Here is a 22,327-nt window from a genome sequence, read left to right on the forward strand (position 1 = left end):
ATTTTATTTTATTTTTCACTGCTTCTACCACCCTGAGCTGTTTAAGTTTGTTGCTGACGTTTCCCAGTATTTAAGATGCCCTTTATACATCACTAGCTCTCCCACTGGCAAAAATACAATTTCAGGAAAAAATAAAAGACCTTTTATTTTTCCAGCAGCACCTAGCATCATCTCGTACAGCCTAAATCAGAACCAGTGACCCCAGGTCTCACTGAAGTGGCTTTTCTCTTGCGAGGGCCAGGAGTCCAGGGGTGGGGAACCGGGTCTGAAATCCCCAAAGAAACATCTCCGCGTGTTTGTGTCTGCAGGAGACATCCCCTCCTGCTTCAGACCGCGCTGCGCTGTGCTCGGCAGTGCTGCCCAACACGCTGAGCATCACCGCCGCAGGTCAGTCCCAGCACCGCCACGACGGATGGTCAGTGGGTGACGCAGCCCGGTGCCGAGACCCTCCCGAGCTCTGCACAGCACAAGGCTGCAACTATCAGTCCGTTTAACGTGGCGATCAAAAAAACCATGCTAATAACCACTGCAGCTTGAGGCGTTTAGACAATTCTCTATCTTTCTGTAATTCTTTGTAATAATAATTAAATGACCTTTAAAATGGCAGTGGGTGGAAAAAGATCGGTAAAGCTGAATAGCAATTCAGCAGCTGCTAAAGAATACTGAAAATCAAGAAGAAAAAAAGACTTTGATGTTCAGGGATTGGGGAAAAAAAAATAAAAAAATGAAGCAATCAAGTGCGAAGCTGGAAGTTTGTTCTTCATTCGCACTGATTTCCAGGTCCTGTTTGGCAGAATAAATATGAGAGCACTAAAAAAAAAACCAGCAGATCAGTGAGCAATCCTCGAGCACAGTGAGCACAGGAACCTCGACTGCACCAAGCCCCATTTTGGCTGGTACGCCAGATCCATTTGCTCCAGGGCAAGAAAGAGCAAAGCAGGTGACTGCAGAAAGTGCATGACGGGGAACTTTGTCCTGACCAGCAGATGTTAGAGAGGCCAGGCTGGGACTGCTCAGGTCCTTCCGCAGGTCCCTTCCTGAACCCGCTTAAAACACCTGGGGGTGCTCACGGACCAGGGCTGGGCTCTGGGTTTCGTGCAGAAGCAGGAAGAGGAAGGTGCAGGCAGCAAAGGGCCCTGCTGCCCTCGTTCTGGATGCTAGTTTCCCTCCTGCCCACGCAACACCCATGTTTCTGGCCTGACCCGAAGCCACGGTGATGGTCTCACGGTGCCAGCCCTCCGCGGGGCTCCCCGAGGTCCGCCTTCAGGAGGGGACAGCAGGGCTAGGAGCAGCTCTGGGGAAGCATTCAGCCTCTCGGTGCCATGCAGCAGCCCCTCAGCTGAGCACCAGGTCCTGGGCTGGGGCCAGAGCAGGCACCGAGCCCTGGGAGAGGAGCTACCGCCAGCCCAGCCTCCTCCCCAGTATCGCCCCGCTGCAGCCCTGCGTTGGGTTTGATCCCCTACAATACACGGGATTTATCTCCCTCCCTTTCATGTGCCTTTAAGGGAACACCACTTTTTTTATCTCCTTTCTGCTGCTTTTTTATCATCACAAAGAGTTTTTAATGAAATGAGAAAGCGTCTGTTTCTGCCGGCCGGAGCGGCGTGGGTAATTTCAATATAAAACAAACAAGGCGGCTTTCAAAATTAAAATTTGATGTGTGGCATTTTCTCATTTAACGGAATGCACAAAGATGGGCAAAACCAATTAACGGGAGGTTGAGACTCAGCGCTCGGCAGAATTAAACAACGGGACTCTGCAAAAGGACTGATTTGTTCAAAGGGAGCAGGAAAAAGAGCCAGACAGGGGGAAAGGAAGCTGGGCTGCTCTCGGAAAGCCATCACCTCTCCAAGAAATAAATGCAGACAAACCTGCATCCTACCTCCTGTTCCTCAGATGGGCTTCAGAGTCCCACAGGCATGGTGGAAACACTGGGGAATGCAAAGATAATCACAGGATCATAGAAACACAGGGTTGGAAAGGACCTACAAAATTATCCAGTCCAACTGTCCTCCTGTCACCAGTACCACCCCCTAAAATGTCTGGAAATCGCTTCAGGGAAGCGATGGGAAGGTCTGAAGTCAGCGCCAGGAGGGGCTGGCTCCCGAAATGCGCCCGCCCCAGGCTGACACTGCTGGCAGCTTGTGCAGGGAGAAAGGCGTCTCCACGAGCCCCCTCGGGAAGGTGCTGCTCCCTTCCTCAGGTTTCCCCCTGCTTCAAAATCCCACTCCCACCAGTGAAAAATCACTGCCAGCAGAGGTGAGGCTGGAGACAAAAAGGAAACCGACGTGGGGAGCAAGGACAGGGTGAGCCCCCCCTGCCCCGTGCATTGCCCTGGCACCTGCAATGCCCTGCAAGCACGGGGCTGGGATTAGGAGGATCACCGTGGGGGGGAAGCAGACGAACCATCCTGCAACAGGGGGAGAGGTGGAATTAAGGCTAATCACTCGTTATCAGCCCGGGGGCTGCGCCTGCAGAGCTCCAGATTTACGGTCCCTGGGCGCACGCCAGACTTGGACTCTGATTGCTGCAATCACCGGAAAATGGGGCTGAGGTTTATTTGCCTGTTTTGCACATAATTTGTGGGGTGAAGTGCTGAATGCGCTAAGGTGGGGAGGTTTCTGGACACATTTAACCCGCGATTTAGCCTCGCTGGGGCAGAGCGGGGGCTGCGACTCCTGCTCTGCAGCGTTTTACAAATGGAAAAAGTCACACCCGCATCTCGGGCAGCCCTCCCTGAGTCGGAGCAGCAGAGATGGCAGTGGGAGAGCATCCCTGCTCGTGGTTAATAAAACATGCAGCAGCGTTATTTACTGCGCTTTCCAGCCCCGGGTGCCACAGGGCAACCGGCGGCAGAGGCAAAAGTTGCTTGTTAACGAGGGGCAGCAACAGCTCAGCCCCGGGCAGAAGCTCGCTCCTTGCAAGTAGCAGCTCATAGCCCCGTGTCTTGGAAGAGGCAATTCCTGGAAGGAAGAGCTCGGAAAAGGAAGAGCCGAGGAGCCATTTGGTGAGCCAACAGCAGCCTGGGCAGGGAGAGGCCAGGAGTGCTCTGTACCTCCTTTACGTGGGAGTTGGAGCTAATGTATCATTATTTTGGCCTGAAGCTACTTCTGGTCGGTTTGGCAGTGCTGGGTGAAGGGGGGAGCGTGGCCAGGCCAGCCGCAGGCCTGGGTTTGGTGGGGATTCCTGCTCAGGGCCAGCAGCACTCAGGGCTCCAAGGTGTGCCGGGGTCAGGACCGCGGAGCAGGAGCTCTCCTGTGCCTTGGAGATGAAACCCTGAACTGAAAGGCATCAAGCAAGGAAGGCTGTGGCAAGAGAAGAGCGAGCTGCCAAACCAGGTAATCCATCTCCGGAGTGTCTGCGTCAAGATGATTCATGTCTTGCAATTTACTCCCAGCTCAAATCTAAAGTAAATCAGCCCAGACTGCTGCACGCCTCCTGCGGTGGGACACAAAGCCAAGGTGCGGAGCAGCGCACCCACCCATCCATCTTGCTGGGCTCTCAGCTCCTGACTTTAATGCTTGTCCGACGTAATTAGACCCAAACTGCTCGTTGATAGGTGAAGGGAGGAGAAGAGGTGCCCTGGGAAAGGAGATGGGATGTGAAGGGGGATGATGAGAATGGATTTTTTTTTTTTTAATATTCCGTTCAGTTGCTTTTCTGAAGCAATGCCTTTCACATGAGAATAGCCCAGGAAAAGCATTATCAATATTAGTTCCCACCTGTAATAAGAAACTTGTCCAAAGTTTTAATTACCTTTCTAACCTACTCACAGCTCTCCCTCCTCCTTGCCGTGCCCACCAGCCCCACGCCACGCAGCCACCTCCAGCGCCAGCACCCGGTGCTGCAGGGCACGCGCTGCCTCCACTCTTAAACCACTTAAATACAAAAAGCTGGGGGCTCGGACTCCTGCTGCTGAGGCCTGTTGGGGTGCTGGGGTGTTCCCAGGGGACCTGCAGGGATGAAGGCAAGCCGCAGCTCTGTGGGTTCACCCTGGGAGCACCCAGCAGCAGCTCCTGGCCTGGCGGAGGTGCGGGGCTGGGTCAGGAGCGCCCCGACCAGAGACCCCGCAGGGAAATCGTCTCCAGCACCCGCAGGGAGGGCGAGGCCAGGCTTTGGTCTCATTTTCTGGCTATCAGGAGTAATCGCTGCTGCACAGCGTCGGGCATGAATGGCAATCAGCCACGATTGTCTGCCCTGGAGTGTGGCAGGAGAGGGTCAGAGCCGCACGCCCTGCAGCAGCTGCAGACTAACAGAGCAGAAAAAGTCCTCATGTGCCTACGGGCGGCCAGCCTCCACCCTCTGACATCTTCCACCTGCAAAGCCCAGTGCGTGCAGGGACGGCTGGGACCCAGCTCCTGCCCCCGGGCACCTCCTGCTCCCCGTGCTGCAGCTGTGAGGGGCACTGCTCTCTCCACGTCTCCCATCAGCTGCTCGGGCTCGTTCGGTGCCACCTAAATGACACCAGATTTGGTGGCCTTGTGGTCCTGGGCAGAGCAGAGTGGTGCAAAACACGGGGCAGGATGAGCCCATCCAGCGTGCTCCCTGTGCAGAGCCAGCTGCAGCACCTCCCACGCTGCAACTGCTTCCAAAGACATTTTCCTGCTATTTAAATGCCTTACGGGGTGAAAACCCGGGCTGAGCACCAAAAAGGGCCCATGGGGAAAAAATATATATATCAAGTCCTGTACCAGGTAATGGCCCTTTTAAAAAAAAATATATTTTTTTTCTGTTTTCCTGTATCCTGTATCCCCTGCTCCCACTGCAGGGTTGGCACGCAGCCCATGCATGACCTGAGATGGAGCAGGGGAGGCTCAGTCCCCTCTACTGTTATTGACAGGAGCCAGGGAGAGCAAAATCAATTGGGCTGCGAGAGGCTTGACTCGTCAGTGCCTAACGAAAGGCTCTGGCTGCACCCCCAGCAATATTCCAGCGGCGTGCAGGCAGCTCGGGAGCAGACACAGCTGCTCAGGAAGCCGTCACGTTGGCACCTGAAGGAGGAGCACTGGGAAACTGAACTGAAGGTCTGCCTGCGGGTTAACGGCATTCATCTCTGCGGGGAAGGGAAGAGCGCCTGGCCCCGCAGCCCGGGGGGCTCAGCGGATTGTTGCCGGAGAAGCCCGTGTGCTGCTCAGCACCTCGCAGGTACGGAGTTCACATTTTGGGAACAATTCCTCCCCATTACCCTGCCCAGCCACAAGTGCTTGTATTTCTGGGCAGTGCTGCAGTTGTGGAGCCAGACAAGAGAAGCGTGGTGATGATTTTTTTCACCAGAAGACGGAAACATTTCAAAGCAGCACAGCATCTCTGTATCCTTCGTATCAAGCAGAGAGCTGCAGACCCACGGGGACGGAGCAGAGAGCCCTGGGCTCTGCCAGCTGCACTCTTCTCACCCTGGGATGGTGAGCGGGGCCAACAGCCAGCCCTGCCCCTCGTGGTGCCCAACAGCTCAGCACATTTGCTGGCTTCGCTGGCTGTTCCCCAGCTGCCTGCAGGTTGGGGCTGTATTTCACGGGCTGTTACTGCGCTTTATCACTTGACCTTATAAACCTTTCCAGGAGAATGTGTTCCCTCGGTGTTCCAAAGGCAACAGCAGGCTGATAGCAAGCTGGCTCCTTGCAGAGGAATCAGTGCTGGGGGAGAAGCTTCACCTTGGGGTTTCCAACCCTGTCTGGTAGGAGGTAGAGAGCAGGAGACTGTTCACGGAGGCAGCGATGGGGACAGCTGGGCTGGCTCCTGTGGCCAGGTTGAGCCCAGACCTCCTCCCCTGCAGGGATGCAGCGGCTGGGCAGGGCGGCTTCATCGCAACAGCCAGCCAAGGTTGGAGCAGCACTCGTGGCTCCTCCACGGTCCTCAGCAGCAGGAGGGATATCCCTCTCCGCACCAGCTGTGTCCTGGCACATCCTTCTACCCACAGTTGCCCCTTGCTGCCTCTTCTCTTACTCCTACACCATGCACAAGCTGCACGGTGCCCAGCACCAGCCTGGGCAGGAGGCTCTCCACTGCTGGGACAACCTGCGAGCTCAGAGGCACCCACTGGCGTGTGCTGGCCGGGGGACCCCATCCGGGCTGGTTTCAGGTGGCACTGCCACCTCCAGGCACAGCTCCTTGGCTGAGCCCCCAGCTCGGCCCAGTTTCGCAGGCGGGGGGAGCTCAGCTGATTAGTTCTGCTGCGAAGGCAGGTAATTAAGAGGCTTGGCTGACGGTCCTGGAAACGGTGACAAAGTGCAATAAGTCTGCTAATGAGCCAGACACACTTTAAACACTAATTCACTTTATGAGAGTGCTGTTGCTGCTCAGATTAAGTATTTATCTACTTGTTTAATACGAATCAATAAGCTAATAAGAGTTCGATGGAAGTGACATTTGGGGAACTCTGCAGTCATTTGTAAGTCATGTTTTAATGCCTCTTCTAATGAGCAATATTAGCTCTGTGCAAATCAGGCCATGTGATGAAAGCAATGAAGCCTCTAAAAGCTCCACAGCCTTGCAGGCCTGGAAAGCTTTGCCACGTCTGCTTTCCAAATTCCTCCTTCCCCTTTGGCAGGAAGAAGCCGAAAGGGCCGGGGAGCAGACTCCCAGCAAGAGCAGGAGATGAAGCCAAGCTCTGGCACGGCCGAAGCCGTGTGTTGGCACGGCTTGGGAACCGCTTTGACTTGCTCTCTACCAAGACTCTGCTCTTTGCAGGAGCAGGGACAGTTACCCCTAAAGCCTTATTTTAATTTTGCTTCCATTCTTTTGAGCCAGGGGAGTTAGAAGTTCTTGGAGAAAGGGACCTGCCTGCCTGGAGTGCCACAGGCACAGCCAGCTTCTGGGCAAGAAAATGCAAGAAAAGCTCCAGGAATTTCATCCCCAGGGAAGGGAAAGACCTCAGGGTGCCGTCTGAGCTCTCTGTTGCTCCCTGCCTAGCTGCCCCACCTCTGATGGACATTTTTAGGCCAATTCCTCCAGGGATCCGGTGAAAGAGATGGTAGCTGCCCTTCAGCAGCCCTGCTCAGCACCATCCTGCAGACGTGCTTTCTGGAGCTCTGCCTGCAACGTGTCCTGGGAGGGGTACCCAGAAGAAATCATTTCCAGAAGGGCTGGCCTTTATGTACTGCAGCCATACTCAGTTTGCTGAATATTTCATGCTGATGTGTTTGGTAGCTTTTCTAACTCCTCCGAAGTGAGAAGACAAACTTTAAAATCTATTGTCTTGGGCCATTTTGCATCTGTTACCCCAATGGCTGCAGTCCCAGCGCTGGAGGCACCATATGGCTTGCATTGTTGTCAGGAAAGGAGCACGCAGGCAAATAAAGAACAGCAGGACTGACAAAAAGAGGGGTCTGGAATTAAAATTCACCTTGCTGCTAACTGCAGACTAAATGATGAAGCCAGAGGGACCGAGTATCTCTTTGCAGTGGTGAGAGCTGTGTTCATTTCTCTTCTGAAGGAGCCCCGAAGTGTTTCTGTGGTGTGTCTGACTTAAAAACACAGGGGTCACGTTCACCCCAAGTGCAGCACGATGCTTCCCACTACTGCTAACGAGAGCTGCACGAATACCAGAGCAGTAAAACGGGCCCTAAATAGTGCTTACATTTTTCATGGCATGGGAAATAAGAGCGTCCCTGAAGGGAGCTGCTTCTGGTAAGTGCTGGCGTGGCAGAAATCATTTGTTCAGGTAGCAAACCTGCAATTAGAGAGCTGCCTGGCGGGGCTGCCTGGCGCTCTGCACCCGGACATGCCTCAGCCCTGTGTAATGAGGCCGTAAGCGTGGGCCTGCCGGAACCCACCTCCCATTTCGTTACCAGCAAAGGTAAACGGGTGAACGAGGCCCAGCCCCGCTCAGCCTCCGCCAGCCGAGGCTGTGCACGGCCAGGCCGAGCGGCAGCAGCTCGCACTCGGGGGCTGCGTTGGTCCCGACCTGGCACCATCGTACAGGAGGGGATGCGAGGGGCCGCAAAACCCACGTGTGGGCTTGTGGGTGTGCTGGCTCAGAAACAGCTTTTATTTGGTGTCGTTTGCCAAACAAAAGGGAGGTGGGGATGCTTCTGTGAGAAAAGCGGCCGTCTATTCACTTCTGCGCTGCCGTGGTGGGTAAGGCCAGGCCGCTGTCCCTCCCTGCAGCGAGGGGACAGGCAGCAGGCTGCCGGCACAGCTCGGCTTGTAACGGGTACAGATCAGCACACACGGGTACAAACCACAACCCAGACCTCTCCCGTCAGAGGTCATCGTACCTCCGGGGCCCAGCCCGTCCACGGTGCTCCCCCCTCTCCTGTGCAGGGCACGGATTTCTTCATCCTCTTGGCTGAATGCTTGAGTAGGCCCGGGCTCGACAACTGTAAGGCATCTGCTGGAGGATGCTTCCCGCTAATGAGATCTCCGAGGGTTTCTGGTTTCACCTTTCTCTGCTCTCCTCCGTATCCGTACCGGCAGCGGGCTGGTGCTGCCATCAGCATCCATCTCCTGCTGCCTCCAGCTCTTGGGCGCTTTCGTGGGGAATTGGTCACAGAAGTTGCTCTGCAAAATTTGGCATTAATGGAGTTCCCTTCTCCTTCACAGCTGAAGCAAAGAGCAGGTTAGTGATGTGGTGGTTTTCAGGAGGGAGCACGGGAATGAATAAGCTCCTGTGGTGTGCCATTGCTCTCTGCAGCATGCCAAGAGAGATCGAGTGGATCCCTTCCCTCCCCCTCCTGGCCCTGCTCTTTCCCAGTCTCTCCCCAGCACAACCAGGCAGAAAATTCCCAGACTTGGGTAAAATGCAGAAACACAGATGGGCAAAGAGCCCAGGCCCCACAAACCCAGCAAAGACGGCAGTGCTCTGTGAGAACAGCATCGGAGCCTGCCAGAATTTCCCTTATTAAATGATAAATGGTGCATTTCAGCACTCTGTGCTCTCCGTCTCTTCACAGAGGGAAGCAGTGCCCTGTCCCCCAGGGTGCCACATTTGCCCGGCTGCACGTAAGGGAAGGAATACACCAAACAGACAGAAACTGAATTCTTCAGGAGCTGTGCTGGCAAAGTGATCCGCTCTTTCTGGTGAAAGATGGTAAAGCTACCTTCCTTGCATCTTTTTGATAGCAAACCAAAGCAGCTTGCTCCCGGAGCATCACTGGGCACATCCAGGGGACACCGAGCATGGTGGCAGAGGTGTCCCCACACAGGCAGCTTATGGGGACAGGGCTGCAGCAGAGGGGGAACATGTGGCTCCCCCCATCCCTGGGACCAGGCAGGAGCTCCAGCCATGGGCAGGGGTCCTCAGAGTCCCCCCGGCCACCGCCAGCCCAGCCCCATGGAGAGCTCATCCTTTTGTTCCCTCCTAACCAGGCTTTGCCTGGACAGGATGGGACTCAGATTTCAGCTCTGATTTCCTCTGCTCTGCTTTATCCTTCTCCATTGAGGATTTTTTCCCCAAGACCTGTAGAGATCTTTGATCTCGGAATACTGATGTAAATATTGCACGATCCTGCCTCAGCCTGCAGGAAACCCAGATGTTCAATTGATCAGATCTTAACACCAAGTTCAACAACTCCGAAAAGCACATGAAATAATAAACTTGTTCCAGCGAAGTTCCTCTGTTCAGGATCAAACTCAGGGTTAATTCATTATTCTTGACAACTATTGCAGGAGACGGAGCAGCTCAGTAAACTAATTGCGGGGTGGGTTCTGCCTGAGCTGAAGTCAATGGGTCACACACAATTAATATTCAAATCAACCCGAGGCAGAAAGCAGCACCACGCTCCTTGTACGGGGGTCTGCACATGCCCTACGAGAGGCACTGAAACCTCGCATGGGAGGAACTGGAAGGACTCGAGGACTGCAACAAGGGGACGGGGACAAAATCTGATGGCAGCCGTTGGGCTCTGGCATCGCCTCCCCCTGCCAGATGTTCTCCCAAACACCCACAGCTCCTCCTGGCCGAGATGGGTGACACTGCCTTGGCACTGCCTTGTGCTCAAGCCCCAGCTGACATCTGAAATGCAGGGCAGCCAGCTCCGTTTGTATCTCTAGAAGTGATAATTAATCATTTTTTGTGTGTTTTCGTGGTGTTCTTCCCCACATACACCCCAAATGCTCACTAAAGGACAAGGCAAAGCTGTCTCTTCCCTCAGTGGGGAGCGGTGGGGCTCGAAGCATGGCAGATGTGACATTTCAGATGAGGGAGGGGTCCTTGGACAAATGGAAGTGGAAAAAAATAGATGTTAAGAGTTACAGGTAATTTTTTTTAAAGCCCAGCCGGGGAGGACTCTTCAAGCTCATCACTGGCAGACAGGCAGTGAAATTACTTGTCAGCAGCTGCAGCAGCTGCTGGAAATGGACGTACAGAGGGTCACAAGTGATTACCAAGTTGGGAACTGAGTTAAAACCAAAGGAAACAACATATTAATGAAAGCCATTTCTGGCTTTCTGCCGCAGGGGAGGCTTGTCGTGGGAGTGCAAAGGCTAACAGACGTTTGGGACAGCTCTGCGGGAGATGTCAGGCAGCAAGGGCACGGAGCTGTCCGCCTGCATCTTCCTGGGATGCTGCTGCCACCTCGCTGACCCCCTGCGTGTAGATGGGCCCCAAACCAGAGGATTTGGGCCAATCTGCCACCTGGCGCTGCAGAGTCCGGCCTGGAGGCAATGAAATGAGAAGCTACCACCAGAAGCAAACCATGCAAGGAAAGACCAGGGGAAGAAAAACATTTCCAAGGAGGCTGTGGGTGACTCGGCGTATCAGGAGCACCCCTCCTCCCATCCAGGGGCAGGATTTGGGTGCTGCAGCCCCACATCTGGGTGCCAGGGTCCCAGTGCACTGGTGCAGGATGCATTGCTGAGGACACGGGAGGTGGAGGGCACTTTCCCAAGCTCCTGCGTGCTGTGGTCAAGGAGTAGCATGGGACAGAGGTGCATGGAAAGCCAGCTACCATTTACTGCTCCACCGCTTTTCAAGAGCAAAGGGTGTCCAGTAACATCAGCCTTTGGCACCAGGGACCTTTGTGCTGTGCTTTCTTCTGCTCGTGCTGCTGCCCAGAGCAAGGCTCTGCCTCACCCTGGTGCCATCACAGCAATTATGGTGATGAGAGAACTGGGCTGAGCCATCACCGCTCGCAGCACAAAGCAGCTCTGTGGCCTTGCTGGCCGTGGGAAGGCAATCCGAGGGAGCGTGACCTCAGGGGGATGTTTATTGCTCCTTACACCTGCATTTGGAGATAGCAGGATGAGGAATAGCAGGCTTAATTGCAGCAGCGGTGACGGTCTGAATTACCTCGCGTCTTGCTGCTTGTGCTGCCTTTTGTAATCACCAGGGAGCACTGGAAAGGTGCTGAGACTGGAGTGACCTCTGAAGTACCACTGCAGGGCTGATGGTACGGGGCAGGCGGCGCCACATCCCCCCATCCGCCCGGCCTCCCAGGGCAGTGCTGATGGCTCCTGGGTCCCAGCCTTAGGATGCTGCTGCTTCGGCAGCCTGCAGCATCGCTGCTTGCGACGAGCGGTGCCAGAGCCGCCTTCCCCGTGCTGCAGGAGGTGGAAAAGAGGAGCCACCGAAGGTGCCACACCATCCCGAGCCCCAGCAGAGGAATGAGAGGATATGGGAGCCATGCAGATGGATGCAGAGGCTCTGCACAGAGCCTTTGGGTGTGGGCACAGCTTTCAGATGGGGAAACAGATCTGGGACCATGGGTGGCTCGCTCAGGGCAGCCCATGCAGTGCTCTCACCCCCAGGTGCAGGCGTTTTCCTGCCCTGGCCAGGCATCCCCAGGCTGCCAGCATCTTTGGGGGAAAAGCTGAGTAAGGCTGAGCCCAAGTTTTCCTGGAGTTCCTCGTGCTGTTGTTTAGATAAGTTTAAATGAGCTGTGATTAAGCTAATTTCAAGCTAATTAACTCAGAAAGATATCCTCCACTTTTTAAAATTCGAAGTGGTTGTTCATTAGGAGCGAGCGAACGGGGAAAGGCTGCGTCACCGCAGCACGAGGAGCTCAGTACGGAATGAACAGCGGAGTCATGGTAGAAATATGAATATTCGTTATCTAATTAAACCATATAATTAATGGGCTGTTAGTGTGCTGCTGCTGTAGGGGACAAGTGCCTTGTGGCCATCTGTGGTGGGACAGAGCTCGGGGCAGAGGTCTGGTCCCGGGTCCCATGTATCCACAGGGACCTGTGTCACCAGGACCAGGATTCTGCCAAATATTGCCCACTTAGAGGCTGGCTTCTGCCCCGGGACTTCATGAGCCCCATGAGCTTCAGTTGCTGGGGTGTTCCCTGGGGATGTTTCCACGGGGATGGTTAATTCTCTCGAGGATGCTGCGCACTGCTTGGCCTCACGCTCGCAGCACGCGGCAGATGGGTGATTACCCCCAGCTGTACCTGTCTGCTGCCCTGTGGGACTCCCGGCTCAGCAGGATGCCATCTCTTCTTCCCGGCGGTGGAAAGGCATAATTTCCATTTCAGGCCTGTGCTGAGCGGTTGTTCTCAGTGCTCGCAGAAGCAGAGCTGCACACACGCTTTTCTGCCCATGTACGCAGCATTTCTGCAAAACGCAGCCTCTGCACCTCAGCCCCAAACCGAGGTCCCAGGCCACCCAGAGAGACATTAAATAAATGTATTTTTTGTTCTGCCCAGCTGCGCCAGTTGGAAATATTTTATTATTTAAAAACCAGGAGGAGAAAATGCCATGCCAGCAATGCCCCTAGGAGGGCCGTGATGCTCTCTGCATCCCTGCACCGTCAGGGCGATGAAAAATGGATGAAAACGAGATTGGGAGAGAGGAAGCCCCAGATCTCTGTCCTGAGAGACAGCGCTGTCTTGTGGGCTGAGAGCAATGAGGTTGGTGGTGTCGTTGCTGAGATCTAATGGCTTTTACAGCTCAGTTTCTGGCTCACTGGAGCATCGCTTGATGGAATGCTCTGAGGAGGGGCTGGGCAGCCCCCTGCCTGCTTGGCATTTGGTTCAGGCTGAGTGCAGCACCCCAGAGCAAGGAGAGGAGGAGAGCAGCAGCATCCCTGCCTGCTGCAGCCACAGGATCCTCTGCCCAGCCCCCCTGCACCCTGAGGGTCTCCCTCTGCCGGTGACAAATCCCCAGGAGAAGGTGGCAGGAGCAGAAGCGAGGACGGTGTGTTGGCAGGAGGGTTTCATGAGCAGCAGCAGGTGCTCCAGGAGCTGACCCCTGCATAAAGAAAACACAAAGCCTAGCACAGAGCATCGCTGGGTGCAGCAAAGATCTGAGCTGCTTCTCATAGCTCAGGAGTTTTCCTTTTCTGCCCAGGTCATTCTGCACTGAATGGAAACCAAGGAGCCGTTTCCTTTATTTGTGCCTCCCTTTCTCTGCAGCTCTTGTTCCTTCAAGTGAAAAACCGAAAAGTCCCCGAGAAGGTCATGAAAATACAGTTACAATGGAGTGAGAGGCGTTAGATTGAAGGATAGATCCAGGCAGCAAAGCCATTTCCCTGCGTCGTGCACGTAGAAATAAATCTCGATGGTGTGTTGAGCGATGAGTGCCTCTGCACACAGCCACTCCGCACAGGGGCTGCTGGGGGCAGCGGTGCCCAGGGCTGGAAAAGGGCTGGAGGGACCCGGCTCCTCCTGGGGGGTTCCAGCAGGCTCCGTTGAAACTGTGTGTGTGGGTGGGGGGAGAAAGATATCTTGAAAGATGCTCAAGCACCAGCTCGTGCATTTATCCATTTCCTACGGTGAAACAAAGCACTGGAAGTGGAGCTCACCTGAAGATGGGCTTCATCAGTTTCAGAACTTATTTCTGAAGTTGCCACTGTTCTAGGAGTCACAGTAATTTATTCACACGTTTTCCCCCAGGAGCAGGGCAGCTGGAGCCACCATCCCTGCCCGCAGCTCCTTCCTCCAACGTCTTCAGGTTGCAAGAGACTTTCTCTCTTGATAGAACCAAATAACAATATCCAGCACCTGCCTGCCCTGTTTCTGCTCCTGTCGAGGAAATATTAACACGCACCACTGAAGTTTAAAAGCAGGTTTCCTTCCTCCCTCGCCACCTGCCTTACACTGCACGGCTGTGCTGGACCGAAGGGTGCTCTGCACTGTGCCTGGGCTGGGGAGCTGTGCGTGTGCTCAGTGTGCAGCAGCACGGGAGCCTGTAGGGACATCCTAGGAGGGCACGGGGAGGCAAGCTGGTCAAGGCAGGGACGGGATCCAGGAGCCTTCCTGCTCCGATGCTCCTCCCTGGGGAGTCTGCTCCTGCCTGAGCAGGAGCCGAGTTACACCCAGCCTTGCGACGAGCTGCGCTGCAGCTGCAGCATCACCTGCTGCTCGGGGACATCCAGAGCGTGAGGAGACCCTGGTGGGCACTGTGGCATGTGCTGATGTCGTGCCTCACCCTGCACATCAGAGAAGTTTCCCAGGGAGGAAAGCAGGGATGCCCCGTGCCCCCTGCCCCTCTCTGGGTCCCGCTGCACGGGTTGGGCGGCTGCACGGGGCATGCACCCGCTGTGTCTCACGCCTGGCTGCTAAACTCAGCCTAAAGGGAGCACCAGAGCGAAAAGTCTTCCCAGAGGGGATGGAAAATCAATGCTAAAATCCATTTTGCCTAATAAAGCAGTGACGCATCCTAGCAGGAGAGAAGAAAGTTTTTTGAACGCAATCCAGCATGAGCTGCTCCTCTCCAGCTCTGCTCTTCTCCACGCCTGCGCTCAGCTCCGAACAGCTAACTGCTCGGGTCGGGGGGGGGCGGTTGGTAAGCGGGAGCTCTGCTTACAAGGCTGTGCAGTTTGATGCTAATTTGAGGTAATGAATTGAACTTAAAACTCATAAGCTCCAGCTCTGCGATCTCTCATCTGTGGCTTCAGAGATTTATGAGAGGTTTGGTGCACGCTAATTCTTTGTGAGAGCTTGCTCTTGCGATTAGCAGTGATGAAGGGAAACACGGCATAATTATTTCATAACTCTCAGAAATGCAAAGAGAATTTTTTCTCCCTCTGTATCCTTGCCTTCTTTAAAACAAAGTTGAAGCAAAGTTGTGAGGGAAGAGCAGAAAACACCAGCCCTGCTTTGGGACCTGGCACTGCACTCCATGTCCCCTGCAGAAGCAGGCATCAGGTGCTTGGCACGCTGATGGAGTTGTTTAGCTGCACGCCGGTACTGCCTCGGTGCTGCAGCGTGGGACACTGTCACACCAGGTGATGAACAAGCACCTTCCTTCAAACCCTGGCAGGTCCCAGCCCTGATTTTAAAAATCCCAGCATCGCCAGGTGACGCTGGCGGCTGCCACAAGCCCAGCCCAAATCCACTGCAGCCTCCCCGAATCCGCCACCTGATGTCCAGCAGGATGGGCTCAGATGCTGAAAATGAGGCAGGTGCTGTGCTGGGCAAGGACGGGATTAATGCTGGCATTTAGAGGAGGGGCTGCTTTGGCACTCTGTGAAGGGCAGAGGGTGGCTCTACGGAACCACGAGCAAAGCTCTTTAGCGGAGCCCGCTTATAGTAATATCGGCAGCATATGGCGAGTGATATTTCAAAGCACCTAAGCCACACCACGGCACAGGTAGGCTTCCTAAATGTAAAATATTTAGTTGTCTGTGTTAGGAAATGTGAAGGGTGCAGAAAATCCTGCCCTGAAGATGCTGGGGGTTACAACAGAGCCCCTGGAAAATCACGGAGTAAATGATACAGAAGTTCAGAAATTCATGTGTCTTAGGACTCTTTTCCAAGGGCCAATCCGTTCCTTTAAGCCTCATCATCATGCAACAACCTAAAGGCAGACAGGCATTCATCCAAGGGGAATCTCCCCAGTTGTTTTACCGAGCTGACTTCAGATTAATGCTGGAGGTTTAGCCCGTTGGAAAGAGGGCAGCGGGGCGGCTCAGCCCTTGGCTCCAGCTCATCTCACAGTAGCCTGCAATTCTTCCCGAGCGGCTGTGCCACCACTGTGACGTTTTGGAGGCAAGCACAAACCCAGCCTTGCCCTGGCAGAAGGCCGATTCCTCCGGTGCCCCTGGTCCCGCGGCGCTCAGCCTCCTGCCGTGAAATGGATGCGGCAGTGCCTCCTCCTCCTCCTCCTCCGTGAGAGGAGCCTGGGGCTGCCGTGGGGCTCTCGGGGCAGTTTGCACCGCCCCTGCTTTTTCCCCCAGTCTCATGCAAGCTGCTTAATTAAAGTAAAAACATCCGTTGTTGAGGACGAAGCCCCAAAAAATCACCTGCCCACGCTTCTCCTGCATTTCGCTGCCCGGACCAAACCAGCCACTCTTTCCAGCAAGCATGCAGAATCAAGTATTCACAGGGATTTCCAAGCGTAGGAGAAACCAACCCCAAACTCAAGCTCTTTTTTTATTTTTTTTTTTTAATTGACTTTCTATGATTTATCATTATTTAGCGGTTTCTAAGTCTCCTACCCATGACCCAACAGCCCATGATGGTGATGGTAACGGCGCGGGCAGAGACCGATTGCCACGGAGACACCAGCGAGGGAAAGCAAACTGTCGGGGTGGCGATGAGGCCGGGTGGCAGCTCTGAGCTCTTTGAGGACATCAGGACTTTGAGGTCTGCTGGTTTTGCTTTGATTTCCCCTCTGACTCGGCCATTTGGTGCTGGGGAGGCTGCTCCCAAAGCGCTGGGACCAGATGTGCAGCTGCCAGGCTGATCTTTGGGGTTACTCAGCCCACGAGGTGGGGGGCAGCTGATTTAATGGGGATTTTAATGAGCTGGAAAGTCACTGGGGGAGCACCTGGGTGTTCACACGGGGGAACGAGACATCTGTGGGTGCCCTGGGACAGGCACCCGGCCGCTGGACCAGCGTCGATAGCTTTCAAAGAGTTGTTGAAAAATATTTCCTTTTGTGGTTTCTGGGAATCGGAAAAACTTTTGGGTTTTCTTCCTGGCAGCGAAGCTCCTGCTCCTGTCCGTCCGTCCCCGTGGCTGCTGGTGGCGATGGCCACCTCTGCTCCTCAGCTTTGCGTCCGTTAACGTGGCTGAGCAAATCAACACTGCTTTGTGGTTGTTTTTTTCCTACCATTGTAAAACAGCTGAGATATGAGTGGGTGAAAAATGACAGATGAGCGGAAACAAATCCTCCAGAATCATAAAAGACACAAGAGGGAAAAAAAAAAGAAAAGACTTTTTCCTGTGATTGTGCAGAAAATCAATAAAGCACCCCGACGAGGCTGTGCTGGAGATAACAGGCAGATGATATCAGTTTTCACGGAGCATATTGTTTGGCAGGCAGGATGCTCCGAGAGGCTGTAATGGTGCATCATAAAGTTTAAGGTAGCGTTGCTGGCTCGGAGATTTAAGTAAAACCTGCCTGCTGACATTTCTGAAGCTTATTATTTATTCACTAGCCGAAGATGTCAAAGCCTGCTGTCTTCAGTTGTCTTAGCAAGAGACGCTCCAAGGAGAGGCCGGTGATCGTCGCACAGGTGATGGGTCACAATTTGATCGAGAGCTTCAGCACCCTCCTGGACAAACATTTTGCTGGGAAGGGGTTTCCAGAGGTGGCACGGGGACACTCGGACTTTTGACGGGGAAAATCCCAAGAGCAGAGATCTCCACCTCTGCCATCCGACGTGCAGCCCACGCAGGCATGTGCCTGCCGGAGGCTGAGCCAGCCTCCCCTGGGGACCCTGCAGCTCCATCAGTACCCGCTGAGGGTGATCAAGCAGCCCGAGTATTAACGGGACGGGCTAATTACCGCGGGACTCTGGGGTTTACCCTGCAAATCACTCTGACTGATGCCATGCCAATGACAGAGGAGCAATAAGTTTGCCGGGAGCAGCTAACCTTCCCTCCTCGCTCCTAGATCATCCGGGACACCGGATCAATAGAAGAAATATTATTGGTGCTTAAAGTCAAATGGTTTCAATCTACCCATCTGAAATGCTATTATTTTTTCTCTACAGGACACATTTTTAATAGGCCCGTTGCCAATTGCAGGCAGTTGCAGAGCGCTCACTCTTATGCTAATTGCGCAGCTAATTGTTCTTATTGCAAAACCCATTATATAGTACAGTTATATTGCAGTTAACGAGATGTTTGGATTAAATGGCTCGCTAAAAGTCAATAAAAAGAAATTTGCTTGACTATTCCTTTATTTTTTCAGATGCAGCGTTAATACACTGCTAATTCTCCCTAAGGGCCCAGATTCATTAAGCCGCAGAAAGCAGGACAGATATATGTATGGGTATAGATGGTGCAAAGGCCTCGCAGCAGAACAGCACGGCAGGAACACCGCGTGTCTGTGGGAAGTGTTACAGCACCCACCTCCAGGTCAGGTCACCAGGATTTCCAGGGCAGGGCAGCGCTGTTTGAGGTGGAAGGGCTCGCAGCACTTCTAGGAAGAATCCCAGGCACGTGAACGTTGAGAAGAAAGGCTCTGTTCCACCTGCAAATGGTCAGGAATGAGAAAAGCCTTTCACACTAACTTCCCTTGGAAAAAAAACGTCCTGCTACCTTTGCCTCCTCGCTGTGCACGCCCGGTGGGATGCTGGCCTCGTGTTTCCAGCTCCTGCTTGACTGCAGAGCTGCAGCTGCTCAGGGAAAAACCAGACCTCGTGTCCAGCCCCGGGGAGATTCAGTCCAGGTGGGCAAAGCTCGGTGTGAGACTTCTGCCCAAGGAGCATTTTCATGGGCAAACACAAAATGATCTGGTGAACACCGAGATTATTTTAATTACAAGTGAAAGCGTAAAGGGAATTCTTCAGCCACGCTTCCCACTTTGCCTGGCATGGGCTTCTGTTGTGCTGCCAAGCAAGATATGGCACAGAATTACTCCTTTATACGTGCACAGAGGGGCAAGAAGCTGAAAGGCAGAATAAAAGGACAGTTGCACTCCTCTGGCCTGAGACGAGGCTGCTGCTCGCGACCTGATGACTTAATTAGCTAACAGAGAAAACGAGTGGTGGCCGGGGGCTGTTCCCAAGCAGCTGTTGTTACTGGTTTTTAAAAGCGTGGACACCAAGCAATGGCTTTGCTGGAGATCAGTCCCTGTGCCACACCGAGCACCGCAGCCTGAGTGCCACCCGAGGCCCTGCTGTCACCGGTGGGGCTCAGCAAGCACCCCACGTCCCCCCGCCTCGGCTCCTGTCACTGCCCCGTCCTTGGGGGGGCTCCTTCGTGCTGGGACAGCCTTGCTGCTGCTCTGCAAACGCCTTCTTAACCATGATGATGATGATGCCCGGAGTCGGAGCCTGCTGCGGTGTGCAGCACGTACGGCTTCGTCACTTCAAAGGGTGCGGCAGAATAAACAAGATGACAAGGAAGCATGAAAGGCACGACACGAAATGGTGCTTTAACGAGAGCTTGGAGTCATTACCTAGATCAAAGTTAGGGCATGGGCATCGTCAGAAACCAGCCGCAGGAGCTGAGAGCAGACAGAATACCTTCCTCCTCCTCCTGGTGCCCAACCAACAAGGAGAAGAAGTGCTGAAGGCAGCAGCCTGCGGGTCTGCAGGCTGGGGATGCTGAAAAACCATGCTCGTGGAGAAAAAAAACCTGCCCAAGAGGCCAGGCTGGGCCTCACGGGTGGGAGAAGGGAGCACGCATCTGCTGGCATCGACTCGCACCACGATTTAAAATCGAGCAGTAACAGCGGGGATCTGCAGAGCACACATCTGTGTGTGCGCAAGAGAGAAGGACGGCAGTGAAGGAGCAGGACAGCTGCTCTGAGTACACTGTAAATCAGCCTAAAGCCCAGAAAGCAACATCTCAGCGCACCTCGCCCTTCAAATTCATCACGGCAATTGCTGCGTTTTGCAAGTCACTGCTGTTCCCCCAAGTTACAGCGCGGTGCTCGAGAAAACCAAGCTCTGAAAGGCTTCCCACTGGGTTTTATGTTTCACTCTGGAACTTCTTCCAGTAACAAGAAGAAGGAAAATAAACAGGCAACTCCGAAATCCCCCAAGGTTATGCTTGGGCTCTGCCGCAACCCCTTTCCCAAAGCCCTGCTTCCCGTTCCAGCTGGGAGCAGACGGAGCAATAAATCACGGCAGAAAGGCACACGGCAGCGGCTGGAGCCCTCTCTGCGAGCTGGACCCCGGCCAGCCCTCGGCGTCCCACCGCTGCCAGCTGCCACCATGCCCTGCGGCACGGCCGGGAGCCCCGCAGGTCCTGCTAAAACATCGCCCCTGTGAGTGTGCAGGTGCTGTGGCTCCTCCGCCCCTCAATTGCTGTCTGTGAGCACCCCAAAACCCCCATCCCAGGGGCTGCGCAGGGTGGCAGCAACTGAATTCACAGGCTGAATTCACCCTCTGGGATTCTCCTCCCTGGTGAGGATGCTTCGGCCACCCGAGGAGCACTGGGATGGGACCTGCGGTCCCCAGCTGCTGGGGGTCCACGGGGACACGGCCTCGTGGGCACTGCTCGATGCTCCTTCCTGCAAGGGAGCATGGACCGAAGGGGAACACGGAGCAAATGAAGCTTTAAAGCTGTTTTCAAATTAAATTACGGTGAATAGAACAGGATTAGCCGAACGCCCCGATTACTTTCACGCAGTGGCTTTGCACTGTAACATTATATTGTTATTAAGAAACTGGCTAGCTGTGTCGGACGTTTTCTTCGATGAGGCGCTTACTGCAGGAACTGCAGGGCCTTCTCCATCAGCCCCTGGTCCACAAGGGGTGCTCGGTGCATTTGATTTACATCCTTGGCAGCCTTTGGTAGCACAAATGCCTCTGGCGTGCCTTCCTGCCCTGGTAAAAGAACACAATTTAATAAAGCAGCGCCTGTCCCACCCCAAATCTCTGCTGTGCACGGAGCTATTCCCTCTCGACAGGAGGGAGGCAGCCAGAGAGGCTACACCTCACCTCTCCTACCTGACAGCAGCCGGGGGACGGGGTGTTGAAATGCTGGGGGAGGAAATCCCACCCGGGTCACACACCGGTCCTCCTCCTGCTGGGCGAAGCTGACAGCTCGTGTTCCTACTGCTCACAGTCACCTCGCTCCGTCGTTGTTAATGAACCGGCTTCTGCTTGGAAGAAAGGAGGCAGGAGGGACGGAAGGCAACTTGCTGCTGCTGTAAGAGGGCAGCCTGCTTTTGGGGCTGGGGTGCTCACACAAATATGGGGCTCAGCAAGGTGCTGGCAGCGTTCCCAGGACCCCAGGAAGATGCATCCCAACAGGATGCGCTGCTCCGGCACGACACTCCTGAATTCCCACTGCAGCACTCGAGATTGTTGCTGATTTTTACCAAAATACCCCTGGAAACAAGGCCATAATAATATTATTAAGGAAATAATAATGCCCCGCTTCTTGAAGAAGCTCTGCTGTGTAGCAGCCTAGAGCTCCTGCCTTAATTCAGCAGCTCGTGGTTACGCTTTGCATAGTGGCTAATTAATTAGTTAATGATGTCTAAGTGCTCTGACCAGCTCCCTGTGCCCTCGCTGCCACGGTGAAGGCCGGCTGGGGCTAGGACAAAACCTCCGGGGCTCCCAGGACTGGGGCTTGCCGTGGGCAGAGCTGTGCCCTCTGTGGGGCAGAGACCCCCGGTGACACGGGACCCCTGCATGTCCCCACCTTCACACCACTGCTGCTATCGCCTCGCCAAAGAGCAAGTTGCTGTTCCCTAGGACCAATCTTCCCTTAAATTAAGAGCAGGGCTTAATTACTATTTTTTTAAGCAGGGGAAGCGCCCGAGTCCGTTACCGCCTCCTTCCCATGTTTATTAAAGCAATAACTTTGTTTTAAAAAGGGACATGTTTCCCTTGAGCTCTACCACACTTTGGTCCCCTGATTAAAAGATATAAATTAGAGATCGAGCAGGCCTCTTGCTGGAAAGGAAAGTAAATCAGGTGGCTTGAAACCCTGAGGAAAGCCAGACCCTGCAGTGCTCTGAGCTGGGTGGCGTGTGAGATGGATGCAGGTGTAGGTGGAGCAGCGAGCCGAGGCCCTCACTTCCAGCTCCACAAAATTTTTGGGAAGGCCTGATTAAAATTTCATCCCCTTCTTCTGCCGCAGAGAAGATGGGACCTGAAGGTGCTCCCCTGGGCTTGCAGCTCCCTGCCCCCAGCGCCTCTAAGGAGCAGCTGCATCCCCCTGTGCATCCCCCTCCAAACACTGCTGCAGGTCATTGCCCTGGGGTTTTGCGGCCCAAATCGATGTGTTGAAAATAAGCCCAGCAACAGGGCAAGAAACGAAGCGGGTTTGCCTCTGAGGTGTCCCGCAGCACGTGGGACTGGGCACCTTGACCCCTGCACCCGCTGGTGACGGCTCTCGCTGGGGGCTGCCGTTTGTTCACTGCTGGCTGATGTTCTGGCCAGGGGATGGTGATTTGTTTCCTGCAGCTCTAGAAAGAACAAGCATCCTCTGCCCCTAGTTGTTTTTTTTTTTTTTTTTTTCTTTAACTACATTTGGTATCTTTTCCCTTTCATTTCACCTCATCTGCAAAATTTACATCACTTCAACAGACGGC

The 22,327-nt window shown here is 54.2% G+C and overlaps 1 long non-coding RNA gene across 1 annotated transcript; it reads right to left on the minus strand.

Moving 5' to 3' along the window:
• Positions 1–3,099: 3,099 nt before the first annotated feature.
• On the minus strand, positions 3,100–4,032 carry LOC118177570. The gene is made up of 2 exons (XR_004755865.1): positions 3,757–4,032; positions 3,100–3,582 (listed from the first exon to the last, which is right to left on the minus strand). It is a non-coding gene; the product is annotated as an uncharacterized LOC118177570 (long non-coding RNA).
• Between the last annotated feature and the right edge of the window lie 18,295 nt (positions 4,033–22,327).

The sequence above is a fragment of the Oxyura jamaicensis genome, chromosome 23, assembly GCF_011077185.1.
Source record: "Oxyura jamaicensis isolate SHBP4307 breed ruddy duck chromosome 23, BPBGC_Ojam_1.0, whole genome shotgun sequence".
In the NCBI taxonomy this organism is placed as follows: Eukaryota; Metazoa; Chordata; class Aves; order Anseriformes; family Anatidae; genus Oxyura; species Oxyura jamaicensis.